Source organism: Canis lupus, chromosome 6 (assembly GCF_003254725.2).
Source record: "Canis lupus dingo isolate Sandy chromosome 6, ASM325472v2, whole genome shotgun sequence".
Lineage (NCBI taxonomy): Eukaryota > Metazoa > Chordata > Mammalia > Carnivora > Canidae > Canis > Canis lupus.
This window is the reverse complement of record NC_064248.1, coordinates 25,837,002-25,855,630: the sequence shown is the minus strand read 5'-3', so window position 1 is coordinate 25,855,630 and position 18,629 is coordinate 25,837,002. Positions and strand designations below refer to the sequence as shown.

Below are 18,629 nucleotides of genomic sequence, written 5' to 3'. Positions count from 1 at the left end.
AAGATTTTTGAAATTTATACACATTTTTTATTCAAAGCAACAAGAGATCATTTTTTTCTTCACAATAAATCTTATAGGATGGTTAAACCCCAACAGGTGCCATTCACACGGAGCCTACATTAACAACACCTTTAAGTTGTGCAGTGCACAACCTGCCCAGCCACAGATATTAAACCATGCTAAATTTAACCTGCATGGTCTCCAATTTCACCTGCAAATTGAGCTGGTGGTTCTAGGATGATTCTGAGGTCCCTGGTGAGAGCCTATGATACTGTGACAAACCACCGTGTATTCACACAGGAGAATAATAAATAGGCAGGAACACAAAGGTGTCTTTGCCTTCCCGGGACACCTTGCTATTGCTTTACCACAGTGCAGAAAAGAAATGGCTCCGAAATTTCCCATATTGACCATAATACGGCCTTTTTGAATGTAGAACACCCTTGTCAACAATCCAGAACTCTCTCAAGCTTAATTTATCAGAAACAAAGTATGTACTTAGAATCACACGAAAGTATTCCTTCCTCCTCCTCAGACTAACAGGGAATAGGGCACTGAGCCTTGAAGGACACTATTTATGGCTTTTATGCCTGCTATGAATTGGCATGACCTTTCTTCATCCTATCTGTTTAGTCTCCAGAGGGAGAGGCCCTCTTATTACATTTTCCCAGCCTGGAGTTTAGCTCCGCAGGCAACCTCCTGTCATTTGTTTGTCTGATGGGTATTCTTTCTTTCAAGAATCTAATTAGGATCTTTTAAAGGATTCAGCCTCAGAGTGCGGGAATTAAATATGACTCTGAATGTGTGCTTCCCAAAGCCAGGCGAAAAGTGAGATGATCATTCATTTGATTTATTCATACATTATTCAGCCTACAAACCCTTACAAGTCTGACAGTGCGGCTTTTCTTTTTTTTCTTTTTTCTTTTTCTTTCTTTCTTTCTTTCTTTTCTTTTTTTTTTTTTTTTTTTTTTTTTTTTTTTGGTGCCAACCTATGCTGGGAGTTAGGCAAGTAGGTAGAAATGGACGATCTCTGTCCATTAGTTACATTTCACATGTAATGCTGCCATGTGCCCACCAAGTCCCCTTTCATTTCCTTCTTTTCTTAGGTCAAAGCAGATTACACTCCACGGCCCCTCTGCAGCTACGTGATGCCATGGAACTGATTCTAACCAAAGGGTGGTAGCAGAAGGGATGGATGTCTTTAAGAAGCAGGGTACAAGCTTCAGTTCTCTCTCATCCTACTTTGGGGACTAAGAATGCAGAGGCTGAAGTATATAAACATCTGTCAGCCTGAGTCTCTGAGTGATGCAGAGCCCCAGCCCTGCCCCTACTATCCTAACTTACATAGGCAGCAGGGATAAGAAATAAATCTTTGTTTGTTTTTAAAAATATTTATTTATTTATTTATTTGTTTGTTTGTTTATTTATTTATTTAAGAGAGAAAGCGTAAGTGGGGGGAGAGGCAGAGAAAGAGAAGCAGAGTCTCTGATGAGCGCAAAGCTAGATGCAGGGCTGGATCCCACAACCCCAAAATCACAACCCGAGCTGAAATCAAGAGTCAGCCACTCAACCAAGTGAGCTACACAGGTGCCCCTAAACTTTCCTTTTCTTAAGCCACTGAGATTCAGGGACTCCTTTGTTATAACATAACATCGATTCATCTGACTAGTTTTAAAATCTAGACTTTTAAACTGTTTAACTGGTGGTGATGGATTTGGGGAGAACAATTATATACCTCATTTACTTGGTAAATGTTTGCGGAGCACCGACTGTATTCCAGCTACAAAACTGTATTCCAGGGTTACAAAACTTAGTAAAAGATCATCTCTGCCCTCATGGGGCCCATGGCCTGACAACAATAATAACATCACAATATCTGGCACATAGCAATCCCTCAATAAATAATACTACTATGATTACAACTCAGATGCAAAAAAACATGTACACATGTAATGCACTCCTATCAGCACACCCAGATTGTTAACAAAACCAAAACTTGTTGGGTAGTAATCAGTGCCTTTGTTTTTCTTATGTGATACACACACACACACACACACACACACACACACTGGAATACTATTCAGCCATCAAAAAATGAGATCTTGCCATTTGCAACACCATGGGTGGAACTAGAGGGTGTTATGCTAAGTGAAATAAGTCAGTCAGAGAAAGACAACTATTATATGATCTCACTCGTATGCAGAATTTAAGAAACAAAACAGAGGATCATAGGAGAAGAGAGGAAAAAATAAAACAAGATGAAATCAGAGGGAGACAAACCATAAGAGACTCTTAATCATGGGAAAGAAACTGAGGGTTTGCTGGAGGAGAGGTGGGTTGGAGGATGGAGTAACAGGGTGATGGGCATTAAGGAGGGTACAGGATAGAATGAGCACTGGGTGTTAAATAAGACTGATGAATCACTGAACTCTACCTCTGAAACTAATAATATACTATACACTATATGTTAATTAATTGCATTTAAATAAAAGTATTTTAAAACAAAACCAAAATTTGTTCTTTTTTGCTGTGGTTCTCCCACAAACATTTCACCAGCCCACGAATGCTTAAAATAGTTATTTGCAAAATCTCAGGAAGTTGCCCTTTTATAAGCAAAGGCAAATAGACACACCCAGCTTCACCTCCAAAATATGAAATGTTAAAAGAAAATCAGAGTTATTAAATGCAATGTGGTATGCTGGATTGGATCCTGGGACAGAGAAAGGACATCAGTGGAAAACTTGGAAAATTCCAAATAAAATCTGGAGTATAGTGAATACCAGTGCACCCAAGTGAATTTTTTAGTTTTGATGAATACACCACAGTTTTGTAAAATGTTAAAACAGGGGAACTACGTAAAGGGTATACTAGAACTCCCTATACTATCTTTGCAACTTTTCTGTAAATATAAAATCTTCCAAAATAAAAAGATTTTTTAAAAAATCAGCGTCAATGTTTTCCAGGTAATATACGTGAGGTGAGTCTATGTGCAAGGTTGCCACATAAAATACAAGATGCTCAGTTATATTTGAATGTCAGAAACACAACTTTTTTATAGTGTAAATATGTCCCAAATATTGCATGGGATATATTTATACTAAAAAATTTATCATTCATCTGAAATTCAAACTCACCTGGGTGTTTTGCATTTTTATTTGCTAAATCTGTCAAGCTTCTCCAGATGTACTATTGATAAAGAAGTATGAATAAATCTTATTTTAGAGGTACTTGGCTGGCTCGGCTGGTAGAGCATGTAACACTTGATCTTGGGGTTGTGAGTTTGGGTCCCACACTGGGTAGAGGGATTACTTAAAAATAAAATCTTAAAAAAAAAAAACCCTCTTACTTTATAATTTAAAATGATACCGGGATCCCTGGGTGGCGCAGCGGTTTGGCGCCTGCCTTTGGCCCAGGGCGCGATCCTGGAGACCCAGGATCGAATCCCACGTCAGGCTCCCGGTGCATGGAGCCTGCTTCTCCCTCTGCCTGTGTCTCTGCCTGTGTCTCTGCCTCTCTCTCTCTCTGTGACTATCATAAATATATAAAAATTTAAAAAAAATGATACCACATAGACTGTGTAGATTTTAACATGTGGTAATTAAAATGAAAAGCATCATTGCATATTTCACTTATTTGATATTAATTAATTATAATAGTGAGACATCCTGTATGAATGAGTGATTAAAGGAGTTCATGAAAAAAACAGGAGGAAGAAAGGAAGGAAAGAATGAATGGGTCAATAAATAAATGAGTTAGTGAATAAATGAGTGGTACATGCCCCCAAATTCCAAAAGAGAAAAATGTATAATTATTAGAACTATGATAGGGCTCTCTAAAATATCTACAATCTAGGATGCCTGGGGGGCTCAGTCAGTTATGCCTCCAATTCTTGGTTTTGGCTCAGGTTGTGATCTCAGGGGCATGCCGTGGAGAATTACAGAATTTACAGATTTTAAGATTTAAGATTTTAAGATTCTCTCTCTCCCTCTGCCTTCCACTCCTGCCCTGCTAGGGCATGTGCTTGTGCACTCACTCTCTCTCTCTCTCTCTCAAAATATAAATAAATAAATAAATAAATAAATAAATAAATAAATAAAATATAAAATAAAATACCTGCAATCCACTTTATAGATTGAGACAGATTGGAATAAATTGGGAGTCCCAGTTGTATCTGTTGAGGATGGCATCAATGTTGTAACTCTTTAATCAAGAAGGAAATGAAGGGCATCTGCCTGGCTCACCTGGTAAAGCCAGGGTCATGAGCTCAAGCCCCACATTGGGTATAGAGATTGCCAAAGATAATAAATAAATAAACTTGAAGAAGAAGAAGAAGAAGAAGAAGAAGAAGGAGGAGGAGGAGGAGGAGGAGGAGGAGGAGGAGGAGGAGGAGGAGGAGGAGGAGGAGAGAAGAAGAAGAGAAGAAGAAGAAGAAGAAGAAGAAGAAGAAGAAGAAGAAGAAGAGAAGAAGAAGAAGAAGAAGAAGAAGAAGAAGGAGGAGGAGGAGGAGGAAAAGAAACCCAGGAACACTGTGGAAACCATTCTGAAAATGGCACTTCAGGCTCACTCCCTTGTCCAGCCCTCCTACTACCTTATTTGAAAAACCTATGTATCCCCCTTTCCCCAAAAAGATAATCAGTGCTTTGCTCATGCTTTTTACCTCCAAAATTTAATATAAAAAACTTAAAACATACCAAGAAGTCTAAAGAATCTTGCAGTGATCACATAGGCTCTATTAATATTTTACTGTGCCTGCTTTATCATGAAGCTATCTGTTTCCATCTGTTGATCCATCTTGAGATTTGATCATTTCGAATGAAGTGCAGTTATTATTTTACTTCCTCCTAAATCATTCCCTAGAGTTCAGTATTTGTTTATAGGTGAAATTACACATAGGAATTTACAGATTTTAAGTAACATTATTCAATGGGTTTTGACAAAGGAGCATAGCTATGCAACCCAACCCCCCCTCAAGATACAAAATGTCACTAGCACCCCAGAAAGTGCCCGAGTTCATGCTTTGCTCACCACTCCTGACCTTCTACCTTAGTAAAAATATCTCCATGGGTAAAATTAAACACAAATGCATGTAACTCTAAATAACAACGCAAAGTCCCCAAGCTGTGAATGGTAAGCCAGGAGAGTGGGGGTTATGGATCACTGTGGGTGCCAGAAGTTCTGAGGGCTCTGGCTTTGAAAAACATCCTGCCATCCATCCTTTTTCTCATACTCAGGAGGATACAACTGAATCAAGTAATGGAGAGGGAGGTTACTTCCTGTATCCCTATCTTTGCAGACTTTGGTACTTGTTAAAAATAAGTAATACACTACTTGCCACATCATGGTCCCACAGTGGGGCCATTCACCCTCCCACCCAGGGTGTTAGGTAGGTCAGGTCCTTTCTCGAAACACACAGCCATTCAACAATCATTGATCCAGCAGCATCCCAGACTAAGTCTGGGAAGAAAGTGGACAGTGCATGACACGATCCCCAGCATCTGATATCTATACTCAGTCCAGTATGACAGACACTTGGGTCCCCAGGTACATCTGGGCTCCTGGCATGGTGCGTGGTGCTAAGTCAGAGCTCAGATACTGTTGATTGGTTGAGTGTATGCATGACCTCGTTCATTCGAGATCCGCTTAGAGAGCACCTACTGTAACCGAGGCACTGTGGATATAGCAGTGAACAAAACAGACCAAAAAATCCCTACCCCTGTTGTGTGCATATACCCGTGTGGGGGTAGGTGGCAATATACACACAAATAGGCAAATACACAGGTTTCCAGATGGTCCTAAGCGCTATGGAAAATGAAGCAGAGGAGGGAACCAGGGGATGAGGCAAGAGGAAATGGGGTTGCAATTTTAAAGAGAGTGGTCAGGAAACCTTGCTCAGTGACTGCAAAGCAGAGACCTACATGAGGCCAGATGCATGGGAAAGTGTGAGGAAGGGAGTGAGTGTGTTCTTCTGGCAGGGCTATTGCAACAAAATACCACAGACTGGGGGGCTTAAATGATTGAAATTTTTTTTTCTCAAAGTTCTAGAAGCCCAACATCAAGGTGCTGGCAGGGTGGATTTCTCCTAAGGTCCTCCTCCTGAGCTTGCAGGTGGCTACCTTCTCGCTGTGTCCTCACGCGGTGGCCTCTCTGCCTGGGCTGCCTGTGCCCTAACCTCTTCCGGTAAGGGCACCAGTTACACTGGATTAGGGCCCTCCCATAGGATTTCATTTTGAAAGCCCTATCTCTTTGAAAGCCCTATCTCTTTGAAAGCCCTATCTTAGGGCACCTTGGTGGCTCAGTCATTGAGGGGCTGCCTTCTCCTCAGGTCATGAACCCGGGGTCCTAGGATCCAGCTCTGCATCAGACTCCCTGCTCGGTGGGGAGCCTGCTTCTCCCTCTGCCTGTGCCCATCCCCTGCTTGTGCTCTCTCTCTCTCTCAAATAAATAAATAAATCTTAAAAAAAAAAAAGCCCTATCTCTAAATACAGTCACATTCTGATACACTGGGGGTTAGGACTTCAATATATGAATTAGAAGGGGTGACCACAATTCAGTGTATAACAGTGAGTAAATGAATGAATGAACAAATGAACCGGTCCTCTGCTTTGTTTCTGGGCAGGACCGTGAGGCTGGTCAGAGACACACAGAGACTGAGGGAACAGGGGACAAGGGACAAGTAGCCACATCAGGAGAAAAGCCAGGGATTTGAGGCGTGTTGGTTTTTCAAATCCCTCTTGGCCAATTCAAAATGTGCTTTTTTCTGGCTCTGACTCTTAACTATTTCCGGAAACGATTTTATTAACCGCTGGCCTGCAGCAATATGTGCTAGGGGAAAGCCCTGAACAGGGCCCCAGAAGAGCTGGGTTCTGTATCTTCTCTGCTGGGTGACCTTAAGGAAGTCACTTAACCTCTCTGGACCTTCTTTGCTTCATCTCTAAAATGGCAATGGGAACTCTGCCCCCTCACAGAACTGCCAGAGCGGTGAAGTGAGGCAGCAGGCAAACAGATGAGGGCATGTAGCAACAGGGCTTTTTAAACAGGAAATGTAATATAAATAAAAACAGAAGGTATTACTGCAAAGCTTGCCCTGAAAACCACTGCGGACAGCGCATAGCTGGGACCTCCGGGCCATTTCAAAGGGAGCTTATTTATTAAATTCCAGCCCCTGTCCTGGTTGTGTCTCCTCAACCCCCGTAGGGCAATCAGAGAGTGCGGGGTTGGGAACAGGAAAGGCTTATAAAAGGGGGCAGAGAGGTTGATTCCACCCGAAGCGGAGAGCTGGCCTTCCTGCCTCAGCAAGGCTTCTTTATAACATAGATGTATAGGGATCCAGATAGAGATAAATAGCAAATATGTAGAGCAAATAGCTAAGCTGGGGCTATTTAACGTATGAACTTGACGTGTTTGGAGATGAGTACACACCCGTGAAACCATCAACACTACCAATGCCATAAACTTACCCATTGCCTCCAAAAGCTTCCTCCCACCCCTTTTGTCTTTTCCCTTCTATGGTAAGAACACCTAACGTAAGATCTAGCTCTTAGCAGATCGTTAAGGATATGATACAATATTGTTTCGCGTAGGCCCCGTGCTGGACAACAGATCTCCAGAGCTTATTTATTTTGTATAACGGAAATTCTTACCCTTGCCCAACATCTCCTCATTTCTCCTTTCTCCCAGCCCCTGGCAAACACCATTTTACTCTCTGCTTCCATGGGTTAGACTACGTCAGATTCTACATGTAAATGAGATTGCTCAGTATTTGACTTTCTGTGTTTGGGTTATTTCAATTAGTATGAGGTCCTCCAGTTCTATACGTGTCATTGCACATGGCAAGATTTCCTTCGTTTTTAAGGCTGAATAATATTACATCTGTATGTGTGTGTGTGTGTGTGTGTGTATGCCATATTTTCTTTACCATCAAGGATTCTTGGCATTGAGAGCTGACTTTGATGGGTACCATCTTTGCCAGATTCTATGCTAAACCCTCCCCAGGAATCAATTCACTAAGTCCTCACAGTACTCTCTGAAGTTGGGGCCATTATCTATCCATTTTTCAGATCAAGAAACTGAGGCCCCACGAGTTAAATTGCCCAGAGTCATATGGCTCTTAGAAGGCCGAATTCAGTTTAAGTCAGCTACTCTGTAAACTTCAGCCTCCTCCCGCCCTCACAATTATACCAAATGCCCTAAGGTGTACCTGGTACTTAGGTAGATATTTAAGGTGTCTAAATTCTCCTGTTTGCAACTCGGCCCCGGCATTGCCCAGCTGTGTGACCTTGAACAAGTTACTTTCCATCTCCAAGGACCATCCTGACCACCTATCAACTCCACTACTGTCCATGTGGCAGTTGGGGGTTCAGCCCCTTTCAGAACTTAGAATCAAGAAAATAATCATCTCGGGGACACCTGGGTGGCCCAGCGGTTGAGCATCTGCCTATGGCTCAGGTCATGATCACGGAGTCCCAGGATCAAGTCCCGCACCGGGCTCCCTGCGTGGAGCCTGCCCCTCCCTCTTCCTGTGTCTCTGCTTCTCTCTGTGTGTCTCTCGTGAATAAATAAATAAATTCTTTTAAAAAAGAAAAGAAGAGAAAAGAATTATCTCAGCTAATGATGTGCCATTTTCCTTTGATTAGAAAACAAAAAAATCGTGCGAAGCATCATGTTTCACTTTTTGCGTTGGCTACCGGAAAGCTCAGAGCTAAATTTAATTCTTATTGAGAGTAAGTGAACGAATCTGGGCTGTCTTCCTTAACGTCATGGGCATTTTAAATTTTCTGTTCTAGGGGATCCCTGGGTGGCTCAGCGGTTTGGCCCAGGGTGTGATCCTAGAGTCCCGGGATCGAGTCTCACGTCGGGCTCCTTGCATGGAGCTTGCTTCTCCCTCTGCCTGTGTCTCTGCCTCTCTCTCTCTCTCTCTGTCTCTCATGAATAAATAAATAAAATCTTTATAAATAAATTAATTAATTAATTAATTTTCTGTTCTATTGACTTTATTGTAACATTCAGAGTTAATATAAAAATAATTGTTCACACAGCCACTTGAAAAATAGGCGAGGTAAAAATGAGCAAAACAGATTATGTAGTTATGGTTTAAAACAATGCATTTGAAATCCAAGCATTAACTGTTACTTGGATTTTAGACAAAAATAAAAGACCCTGAGATACCAGAGATCAATTCCAAAGTAGAATTAGTTCAGATGAAGCATTTAGGGGGAAAAAATTGTAAATCATCCCAGAGCTGGTCAGTCCTGTTGGTAGGCAGAGGAGGGTCAGCTCTAGCCTGGGCTCCACCCTGGCTGGCACTCAGCTATTTGAGTCCCAGCTCACAGAGGAGCAGAGGCCTGTCCCATGTCTCTGTGCCTCGAGGGACTTCCTGTTTATCTTTCCAGATCATGTGTCCACTTGCACAAGATGTGAATCCTCAGCAGAAGCCAAGATGACAGGAGCTATTTCTGTAAGTCAGTTCGATGTTAAACATGTTGAGAGGGGGGAGGAAATTTACATTTAAATGAATCTTCCATTGCCCTCCCATTGTCTGGAGTCTCCAGAAAGAGAATCTGTGGGTGAAAGAGAGAATGTGTATGTGTTTACATCCTCATGCAGTATGCCGTCTACACAGACTGTTACAAGGGCTCTCATCTGGTGCTGATGTAGTGGCCAAAAGATTGGAAATGGTATAAAGTTAATCGATGGGAACTGGTAACAGGATGTGCCCACATCATGGAAAAGGATGCAGGCGTCACTAAAGAATGAGAACCCAACTGCTTTGGAAAATAGTTGGGCGGTTAATCTCAATATACACCTGATCCGGGTTTCTCATCCTCTCTCTTAAGATAAAATCCAAAGTCCTTAGCCTGGACGAAGCAACAGGCTTCCTCAACTTCAGCACAGCTGACATTTTGGGGCCAGATGATCTCTGTTGCGGGGAAGGGGGCTGTTTTATGAGTTGCAGGGTGCAGGGGGGCACGCCTGGACCCCATCCACTAGACGCCAGCAGTTCCCGCCTCTCCAAGTTGTGACAACCATGTCTCCAGACCTTGCTGGATGTTGCTACATGCAACAACGTGAATAAATCTCACAAACAGGGGCATCTGGGCGGCTCAGTCAGTTAAACATCTGCCTTAGGCTCAGGTCATGATCTTGGGGTCCTGAGTTCCAGCCCCACAATGGGCTCCCTGCTCAGTGTGGAGACTGCTTCTCCCTCTCCCTCTGCCTCGACCCCTCCCCCTGCCTATGCTCTCAAATAAATAAATAAATAAATAAATAAATAAATAAATAAATAAATAAAATCTTTTTAAAAAGACCTCATAAACATAATGTTTAGCTAAAAAAGCTAAACAAAAAGACAACAAGAGTACATATTATTGGGGCCTGGGTAGCTCGGTGGGCTAAGCATCTGACTCTTGATTTCAGCTCAGGCCATGATCCGGGGTCATGAGATTAAGCCCCGAGTCAGGCTCCACACAGGGCACTGAGCCTACTTAAGATTCTCTTTCTCCTCTCCCTCTGTCTCTCCTCCCCTAAAATAAAGGGGGTACATATTATTTATAAGCGCATTTTGGTTGGGAGAGGGGAGAGGCAGGCAGAGGGGCTTCTTTGATGAGAGTAACATTCTGTTTCTGGATTTAAGTAGTGGTTACATAGGTGTTTTTCACTCTGAAGATTCACTGTGCTGTGCACTTTTCTATAATTATGATATCATTCAACAAAATGGTTTTTTTTATGAGGCATATCTAGATGGGCTGATTTGGAAAGATCTCCAATATCCATGGCAAGGGGAAACAAAGCAAGGTAAAGAATGAGCATATCATGATTCTGCTTGTAAAGGGTATTCAACAGCCTGGGAAAAGCACACACACTCCCCATGGGAATGTAAATTGTGAATCACTGCAGAGCACCACTGACCCTCCGTAACACTAGGATTGCCCACACTGGGTAACTCAGCACATCTGGACCTGGGAGATGTGCTCGAGAAACCCCTGCCCATGGCCTAAGGAGACATGGACAGGACTAGTCACCAGGGTGATGCTGGGATAGCTGACTGGAGCTCAGAGATGTTAGGTAACTTGCTGAAGATCACACAGCTTGTGAATCAGAGAGCCAGGATCGGATCCCAAGTGCCCAAGGGTTGCCCTGAGGGCTCTAACTCTCCAGCACTTTCTGCTCTCCTGCACGTGCATGGAGTGTCCCACCAGGGCTGACTAAGGGCTCTTGGGCCTGAGCTGCAGGTCAGGAGGCAGCCTTCAGAGTGGAAGCGAGTGCAGCACCCCTGAACATGCTGAGGGTGACCCCTGCCAGCCTATCCCCCCAGACCTCAGGATGCACAATGTGTGTCTGTCTCCTTCCCCCCTTTTATGTGGCCTTTCTTGGGAGGTACCAGCCTTGGATGGGGGCAAAGGGAAAAATTCCACTCTCCCCTGTGCTGTGGGCTAACCCAGAATCCCCCCTCCTCACTGCATTGGCTGCCTTGCCTCAGCCCCAGGCTGATGGAGGAGTGCTGGCAGACAGCCCAGGCATGGCAGGTCCCCAGACCTTGCAGGGGGATGCCAAAGAAGAAGCTGGAAAGTGCCTGAAGAAGATCATAGGCAGCCCCATCCTCTGTGAAAGCGATGAGCTGCTCACCCTTTAAAAGAGAGAGGGAGGAAATAACCATGGTAGCATTTGTCCCTGGTCCAGCAAGAAAAGTCACCCTCAGGCATGATCACACCCGAGAAATCTTGCTGGAGCCTGGGCTGTGCCCGGCTTTCTCTTCTTTCGCTTTTGGATCATCCACCAAAAAAGTCAAATTCCTTCCAATATTGAAAAGAAAGGTAACAGTCCCAATAAGAGCATTATTATTAGTCACTGCTGTGACAGGTGGAGAGCACTTTGGAAAGCGCTTTACATCTAGTAACATATCTAAACTTCCCACTGCCCCAAAAGCCTAAGAGGTTCTACTGTTAGTCCAGTTTTGCAAATGGGGAAACTGAGGCTCTGAGACACAGGGTTCACAAACTCAAATGCCTACAGGAGCAGGGAGGCAATATAGATGGGGGCATTGGGAGGATTGTCCATTGTGATTAGTGAGGACTGTGTGAACTGGAGACAGGCACTCAAGCTGAGAATAAAGGCGACAGCCCCTCCTCGGTCCCAGCCCCAGGGTTGCCACTTGGGAATGTGGGCCCCAGTGTAGCCAGATCTTATTTTTTAAGTGAAAATAGCAATTTGCATTCGAATCTGAATGAGACATCTTCCCATTTTTGTAAGCAGCTGAATCAGCTAGGGTTAAGTTTTCCTGCTTACAACAAAATTTCAAAAGAACAAGTCTAAGATAAAAGTTTATTTCTGTCACACATAAGAAAGATTCTGGAGGGCAGCCCCGGTGGCTCAGCGGTTTAGCGCCGCCTTCAGCGCAGGGCCTGATCCTGGGGACTCAGGACCGAGTCCCATGTCCGGCTCCGTGCGCGTGGAGCCTGCTTCTCCCTCTGCCTGTGTCTCTGCCTCTCTCTCTGTGTCTCTCATGAATAAATAAATAAAATCTTGAAAGAAAGAAAGAAAGAAAGAAAGAAAGAAAGAAAGAAAGAAAGAAAGAAAGAAAGAAAGAGAGAGAAAGAGAGAGAGAGAAAGAAAGAAAGAAAGAAAGAAAAGAAAGAAAGAAAGAAAGATAGATAGATAGATAGATAGATAGATAGATAGATAGATAGATAGATAGATAGATTGATTCTGGAGAATCATCAGCTCAGAAAGAACTGGGATGGAATCTCCAAGTGTCAGCAGGGATCCAGACTCTCTATTCCTGCTCAGCCATCCTCAGTTCATGACTTCCATCCTCAAGGTCACCTCATAGACCAAAACGGCTGCCCCTGCAAACTCCTTAAAGAAGGTGGAATTCATGTCTGGTCAGAGAAACTCTTGTGTTTTTTTTAAGTGAGTACAGGTATAATTGGTGGGATGTAATACAGATGGTTAATCTTTTTAAAGATTTATTAGAGAGAGAGAGAGAGAGCACAAACAGAGGAAGAGGGAGAGAGAATCTCAATCTCAAGCAGGACTCTATGCAGAGCGTGGAGCCTGAAGCAGGACCCAATCCCACAACCCAGAAATCATGACCTAGTCCCAAACCAAGACTCTTGACTGACAATGCCACCCAGGTGCTCCTGTGATTTACTTTAGTAGCTGTTTAATGTATTAGAAAAATACATACAACTAGCACATTAAAGCAACAATTTAAAAGATATTGTTGGGAATAAGGCTAGAGAAAGAAGTCAACGTTAATAAAAAAGATTAAACTCATAAGGTACACTGATGTAGCAAGCACCATGAAGGTTGTACCTCAAGGGCTGGAGTTAAGGAAACCTGATTCTAAGAGCCAGCTCTGGGGACACCTGGGTGGCTCTGCGGTTGAGCATCTGCCTTTGGCTCAGGTTGTGATCCTGGGGTCCTGGGATCAAGCCCCACATCGGACTCCCTGCAGGGAGCCTGCTTCTCCTTCTGCCTGTCTCTGCCCCTCTCTCTCTCTCTCTTCTCTGTGTGTGTGTGTCTGTGTCTCTCATGAATAGATAAAATCTTTTAAAAAATCAAAATAAAAAAAAAATAAGGACCAGCTCTGAAGGCAGGTGAACTTCTTTCCTGGCACTCTGCTCCTTAGCTGTATGACCCTGAGCAAGTCATTCCACCTCTCAGAGCCCTGATATCGTCATTTATCTGATGAGGATTCTAAACAGACCTGCCCCATACGGTTCTTCTGAGCATCACATCAGCTTCTTCTTCTTCTTCTTTTTTTTTTTTTTTTTTTTTTTTTTTATCACATCAGCTTCTTGATGCAGAGCACGTGGCTCTGGAACCAGTGCCCATCCTGACTCTGCTGCTTACCAGCTGTGTGACCTTGGGCAAGTTATCTGCCTCTCTGAGCCTGCTGCTTCTTCCATAAGAAGGTACCTAACTGCTAGGTGGGGACAAGGATTTTATGAGTTAATTCACCCTCTGACTGATGTCTGACACATTGTGAGTGTTCAATCAATATCATTATTATTAGTCACTCTGGGGACAGCTCTGGGTGCAAGCTGAAATGGTCCCTCACAGAGGCCTTGATCAGGGGAAAGTCCCAGCTCCAGGAGCCCTTTCCAATGAGGCTGATGTCAGAACTCTTTGGAACTCCATATCCTGCCATTGTCCCCAACATACCAGCTCCAAGGCGGGAGATGATGTCATGGGAACTGATGTTGTTTTTTTTCCTAAAGGGATGGGCAAGGGGCCGATGGGTGGGTGGGTGGGGATTTGCTAGGGCAGCCCTTCTCTTCCACTCCTGGTGTCATGGGAGAAGCTTGGCCCTGAAGATCTTCACTTCTTTCTCACAGGATTCTGCATTATTTGAACTTTTTATTTTATTTATCTTTATGATATCTATGGTCACAAACAAGAAAGCTATTTTCATTTTGAAAAATGAATCCAAGGCCAGCATGCATCCTTCTAGATTCCCAGGGTCAGTTTCTGATTTATCTGGGTCACTTGCATCTTGGCCTGGCTCTCTGGCAAAAATAATTTAACAGAACCAGGGTATTTCTGTGGTTCCTTCAACTACAGACCATTCTGAGTCTACAGTGGAAATAAGAACACTAGCTACCTCCTAGGCCCAAATGAGTCAGAGACTGAAAAGTATTTAGCACACTTTGGGCACTGGATAAATGGCATGTTGTTATTATTCTATGAGCATCAATCATTTTCCGTGCCTACACCTTGCATGCTTTATTTTATGGGAGGTTCCCATTTTATAGATCAAGGAACTGAGGCTCAGGGGCACCTGGGTGGCTCAGGTGATTAAACGTTTGCCTTTGGCTCAGGTCATGATCTCAGGTCCCTGGGATGGAGCCCTGAGTCAGGCTCCCTGCTCAGCAGGAGCCTGCTTCTCTCTCTCCCTCTGCCCCTGCCCTTGCTCCTGCTTCTGCTCTCTCACTCATGCACATGCTCCCTCTCTCTCAAATAAATAAATAAAATCTTTAAAAAAAGAAAGAAAGAAAGAAAGAAAGAAAGAAAGAAAGAAAGAAAGAAAGAAAGAAAGAAAGAAAGAAACTGAGGCTCAGAGAGATAAAGGGACTTTACTCACAGTTCTGAAGTCAAATTGCATTGTTTCTTCTGTGATGTCTCTTCATTTGGGTGGCTTGCTTCATCTGCTCCTTTCCAGAGCAATCCCCCTGGTAGCTAATTCTCTCTGACCTTGCTCAAGGCTCTTTGCCTCCACCTTTACATTAGAATCACTGGGGGGAGCTTTTAAAAATCCTCAATTCCCCAGCTGCACATGGATCAATGACATCAGAATCTCTGGGGGTGTAACAGTCACTTGAGAGTGGGATGGAGTGTAATTCTGGGACCTGCTAAGGGTAGTTATTAATACTACCCAGGTGATTCTCATGTGCAGCTGGCATTGAGAACAGGTGTTTTAGAGTGATTTGTGGGTCTGTCTTCACTTTCTAATAAGAAGGGTCAAAATAGGGGCTCAGGGGTCAAGCATTTACCTTTGGCTCAGGTGGTGATGCCAGGGTCCTGGAATCAAGTCCTGCATCAGGCTCACCGTAGGGAGCCTGCTTCTCTTTCTGCCTACGTCTCTGCCTCTTTCTGTTTCTCTCCCATGAATAAACAAAATCTTTAAAAAAAAAAAAAAAAAAAAAAGGAAGTGTCAAAATAGGGTGATGACCTGTCCAGTTTGCTCAGGATTGAGGAAGGCTCCTGGGACATGGGATTTTCTGTGCTGAACTTGGAAAACCTTGGACAAACTGAGACACATGGATCACCTTGGCCAAAGCCAGGTCCCACGGTCAGTAAGACCGAATGACTCCAGGTGCCAGGCCAGTAACTAAATGTGTGAAGCAGCTGGTGGAAGGTGAGAGAGGATGGTGTTTGAAAGCAGACAAATGAAGAGAGCATGTCCTGCTGGAGCCTTCACATTTCATCGAAATAAATATGCCAAAACAGCACTGCATTGGCAAACCCAGATCCACTTGTTTTAAACTTCCAACAGACAACCTTCAATTTCTACTCAAGAGCCACCAGAAGAACCTTCCACCTACAGTGGGATTTTGGTGGACCAGTGGTTTTTAAAAATATATCTTTTTTTTTTTAATTTTTTATGATAGTCACAGAGAGAGAGAGAGAGGCAGAAGGAGAAGCAGGCTCCATGCACCAGGAGCCCGATGTGGGATTCGATCCCGGGTCTCTAGGATCGCGCCCTGGGCCAAAGGCAGGCGCCAAACCGCTGCACCACCCAGGGATCCCGAGGACCAGTGGTTTTTAAAGTCTCCATTAGAATCACTTGAGTATCTTAAAAAAAAAAAAAAAAGAATCGTGACACTCAGGCCCCAGCACAGACCAATTGAATGGGACTCAGGCAGCAATATTTTTTAAAATCTCCCCATGTCACTGTAATGCCTGGCTAGGTCTGAAGATGGCTGGGATAGATGGTGACCAAATGAGGGAGGAAAGATGGACATTTCTTTTCTACATCCTCACTGTCTGACATCCTTGGTGTGTGATTCATAAGGTTTGGGGAGCATTTCTGTTCTACCTGCTTTCTACAGTCACGAATAAAAATGAATACCGAAGCAACCAAGATGTCCTTCAGTAAAGTGACTGAATAAATGAGCTGTGGTGTATCCAGATGACTGGATATTATCCAGCACTAAAAAGAAACGAGCTCTCAAGCCATGAAAAGACATGGAGGAAACTTAAATGCATATTACTAAGTGGAAGAAGCCAGTCTGAAAAGGACCCCATACTGTAGGATTCTGACTATATGACCTTCTGGAAAAGGCAAAACTAGAGAGACATTAAAAAGATCAGTAGTTGGAGCTCCTGGCTGGTAGACCACGAGATGCTTGATCGTGGGGTAGTAGGTTCGAGTCCCACGTTGGGTGTAGAGATTACTTTTTAAAAATCTTTAAAAATAAATAAATAAAAAGATCAGTGGATCTCAGATGTTATGGGGAAAGGAGGAATGAATAGACCAGACGCACAGGGTTTTTAGGGGAGTGAAAATACTCTATATGATACTATAATGGTGGATACATGTCATTATACATCCATCCCAAACCATAAAATGTAAAACTCACAAATGAACCTGGAGGTAAAAGCCATGAACTTTGGGTGATTATGATGCATTGATGTAGGCTCATCACTTATAACATATGTACCACTTTGGTGGAGGATGTTGAAAGGGGAAGGCCATGCATGTACAGAGGCAGGGGGTATATGGTAAACCTCTGTACCTTCCAATCAACTTTGGTGAACCTAAAACTGCTTCTAAATGAGTCAGGTCTCTTAAAAACAATCATTACTGAACAAGCGCTCAGGACTCAGCCGTTCGTCGAGCACCACTGAGCCCCCAGCACCCAGCCCAGCTGAATGCCCGGAGGTTAGCCAGCTCAGCAGCTTCTGCTGTATGATCCCGGACAACGTCCTTAACTTCCCTGTTCCTCACATCTAACGTCAACAAAGGTGAGTGGGTCTCACGCCCTGTGGCCATTCTAAGTGGGGCTAGGGATCCAGGGTCCCGCCTATGGACCTCTTTGTATAGAGAGAGGCTTTGCACAATTGCAGGAAGGCAGGAGGGTTTTCTGGCCTCAGAATGACTTACTTGTTCAAAAAAGAGGAGGAAAAGGCTTCTGGATCCTTGAAGCAAATTACCGCGGTCGGTGGAGATGGATCAAGCTGTACATATGTGTGTTCATGCATGTGGATACGTGTGATTATGCATGTGGATGTGGAGGGTGTGTGTGTGAGTGTGTGTATGCCTGGAGTGTGTGCATGTGTGAGTATGCATGCATAGGTGAACGTTTATGTGCAAATATGCATGTGCATATATGTAACCTTGCATGAGCATGAGGACTTGGGGTCTACATGAAAATGTAAATATGTGACCATATCGCTGTATATATGGATGTGAACTATGAATGTGTGTGTGATGGATATATGTGTAGTGTGTGACTGCATATGCATGGGCATATTTGTGTGAATGAGTGTGTATGAGGTTGTGTGTGTCACTAGTTGGGTGTTGCTGGGCAGGTTATTTAACCATTCTGTGCCTCGGTGTCCCTGTGTCTAAAATGAAAAAAGGGTACTTACTCTGGTGGATTAAAGGTGGCTGCAAATTCTTTGCCAGTCTGGCCACTGATAGGCGGAGTCCTCGTCACTTCCCCATGAGCCTGGGCTGGGCGTGTGGTTTGTTCTGACCAGTAGAATCTGGGCCTTAGAAGATCTGCAGTTCTTCTGCATTTGCAAATGGGGAACACCACCTCTTGGAACCCAGCGGCCAAGCTAGGAGATGCCAGAGCCAGAAAGTAAGTCCCTGTGGAGGGAAACCAAGGCACAGTCGTTTGTCCTCGGTGCCAGCTGAGCTCACAGCCCACAGCAGCACCAACTGCCCCCTTTAGGAGTGAGCCCTCCTGTAAGGGACTGTGGTCCTAGCTGACATGACATGGAGCAGAACTGCCAGCAGAGCTCAGTTAACACACAGAATCATAAAATATAATAATGGTGGTGGCTGTTTCTAAGCCATTAAGTTTTAAGGTGATAAGCTCTGCAGCAGTTATACCTTGTAGAGTTTTTACTTAGAACAGGACCTGGGAAACTTTCCCTGTAAAGGGCCAGGTAGTAAATAT

The 18,629-nt window shown here is 43.8% G+C and overlaps 1 long non-coding RNA gene across 1 annotated transcript; it reads right to left on the bottom strand.

Moving 5' to 3' along the window:
- Positions 1-9,083: 9,083 nt before the first annotated feature.
- On the bottom strand, positions 9,084-18,231 carry LOC125755184 (uncharacterized). The gene is made up of 3 exons (XR_007411026.1): positions 18,094-18,231; positions 15,492-15,619; positions 9,084-9,557 (listed from the first exon to the last, which is right to left on the bottom strand). It is a non-coding gene; the product is annotated as an uncharacterized LOC125755184 (long non-coding RNA).
- Between the last annotated feature and the right edge of the window lie 398 nt (positions 18,232-18,629).